The sequence below is a fragment of the Arachis duranensis genome, chromosome 1, assembly GCF_000817695.3.
Source record: "Arachis duranensis cultivar V14167 chromosome 1, aradu.V14167.gnm2.J7QH, whole genome shotgun sequence".
Classification (NCBI taxonomy): domain Eukaryota; kingdom Viridiplantae; phylum Streptophyta; class Magnoliopsida; order Fabales; family Fabaceae; genus Arachis; species Arachis duranensis.
The window spans coordinates 18,064,574-18,066,907 of NC_029772.3; the positions used below are offsets into that span (position 1 = coordinate 18,064,574).

At 42.2% G+C, this 2,334-nt stretch overlaps 1 non-coding gene across 1 annotated transcript; it reads left to right on the top strand.

The window, feature by feature from the left end:
* Window positions 1-1,530: 1,530 nt before the first annotated feature.
* Window positions 1,531-1,638, top strand: LOC127742487 (small nucleolar RNA R71). The gene has a single exon (XR_008003763.1). It is a non-coding gene; the product is annotated as a small nucleolar RNA R71 (small nucleolar RNA).
* The last annotated feature ends 696 nt before the right edge of the window (window positions 1,639-2,334 follow it).

Consider the following 2,334-nt stretch of genomic DNA (forward strand, 5'->3'; position numbering starts at 1 on the left):
AGTAGATATCTCTTGGATTCTTTAATCAGGATCTTCGTGGTATAAGCTAGAACTGATGGTGGCATTCAAGAGAATCCGGAAGGTCTAAACCTTGTCTGTGGTATTCTGAGTAGGATTCAATGATTGAATGACTGTGACGTGCTTTAAACTCCTGAAGACGGGGCGTTAGTGACAGACGCAAAAGAATCACTGGGTTCTATTCCGACCTGATTGAGAACCGACAGATGGATAGCCGTGCCGTGACAGGGTGCGTTGAACATTTCCACTGAGAGGATGGGAGGTAGCCATTGACAACGGTGAAACCCTTGCATACAGCTTGCCATGGAAGGAGCCTTGCGTGCTTGAAGAAGAAGACAGTAGGAAAGCAGAGATTCGGAAGATGGAGCATCTCCAAAACCTCAACCTATTCTCTATCACTGCAAAACAAGTACTTATTTCATGTTCTTTTACTTTTCAAAATTAAACCTGAGAATTATTGATATCCTGACTAAGAGTTACAAGATAACCATAGCTTGCTTCAAGCCAACAATCTCCGTGGGATCGACCCTTACTCACGTAAGGTATTACTTGGACGACCCAGTGCACTTGCTCGTTAGTTGTGCGGGATTGCAAAGTGTGATTGCAATTTCGTGCACCAACAACCGCAAAAGTGTGATTGCAATTTCGTGCACCAAGGCCTTCCTTAGTGGTGCTCCCTGCCTCTTCCTTCTTTCCAAATTCGGACATGTAGGTCATGTTAATGGCCTTGGACTCTCCTTTTGGATTCTCTTCTGTATTGCTTGGAAGAGTGCTAGAAGGGAGTTCAGAAATTTTCTTACTCAACTGACCTACTTGTGCCTCCAAGTTTCTAATGGAGGACCTTGTTTCAGTCATAAAACTTTGAGTGGTTTGATTAGATCAGAGACCATGGTTGCTAAGTCAGAGTGGTTCTGCTTAGAATTCTCTATCTGTTGCTGAGAAGATGATGGAAAAGGCTTGCCATTGCTAAACCTGTTTCTTCCACCATTATTGTTGTTGAAACCTTGTTGAGGTCTCTGTTGATCCTTCCATGAGAGATTTGGATGATTTCTCCATGAAGGATTATAGGTGTTTCCATAGGGTTCTCCCATGTAATTCACCTCTTCCATTGAAGGGTTCTCAGGATCATAAGCTTCTTCTTCAGATGAAGCATCCTTAGTACTGCCTGGTGCAGCTTGCAGATGAAGCGTCCTTAGTACTGCCTGGTGCAGCTTGCATTCCAGACAGACTTTGAGAAATCATATTGACTTGCTGAGTCAATATTTTGTTCTGAGCCAATATGACATTCAGAGTATCAATCTCAAGAATTCCTTTATTCTGATTCGTCCCATTGTTCACAGGATTCCTTTCAGAAGTGTACATGAATTGGTTATTTGTAACCATTTTAATGAGTTCCTGAGCTTCTGTAGGCGTCTTCTTCAGATGAAGAGATCCTCCAGCAGAGCTATCCAATGACATATTGGATAGTTCAGATAGACCATCATAGAAGATACCTATGATGCTCCATTCAGAAAGCATGTCAGAAGGACATTTTCTGATCAACTGTTTGTATCTTTCCCAAGCTTCATAGAGGGATTCACCTTCCTTCTATCTGAAGGTTTGGACTTCCACTCTAAGCTTACTCAATTTTTGAGGTGGAAAGAACTTTGCCAAGAAGGCATTCACTAGCTTTTCCCAAGAGTTCAGGCTTTCTTTAGGTTGTGAGTCCAACCATATTCTAGCTCTGTCTCTTACAGCAAAAGGATCCAACCATGTCCTAGCTCTGTCTCTTACAGCAAAAGGGAATAGCATAAGTCTGTAGACCTCAGGGTCAACCCCATTGGTTTTGATAGTGTCACAGATTTGCAAGAACTCAGCTGGAAACTGATGAGGATTTTCCAATGGAAGTCCGTGAAACTTGCAATTATGTTGCATTCGAGAAACTAATTGAGGCTTAAGCTCAAAGTTGTTTGCTCCAATGGCAGGGACAGAGATGCTTCTCCCATAGAAGTCGGGAGTAGGTGCAGTAAAGTCACCCAGCACCTTCCTTGCATTGTTAGTATTGTTGTTGTTTTCGGCTGCCATGTCTTCTTCTTTGAGGATTTCTGTTAGGTCCTCTACAGAGAATTGTGCTCTAGCTTCTCTTAGATTTCGCTTCAAGGTCCTTTCAGGTTCAGGGTCAGCCTCAACAAGAATGCTTTTGTCTTTGCTCCTACTCATATGAAAGAGAAGAGAACAAGAAAATATGAAATCCTCTATGTCACAGTATAGAGATTCCTTGAGGTGTCAGAGGAAAAGAAAAATAGAAGGAAGAAGTAGAAAATTCAAACTTATCAA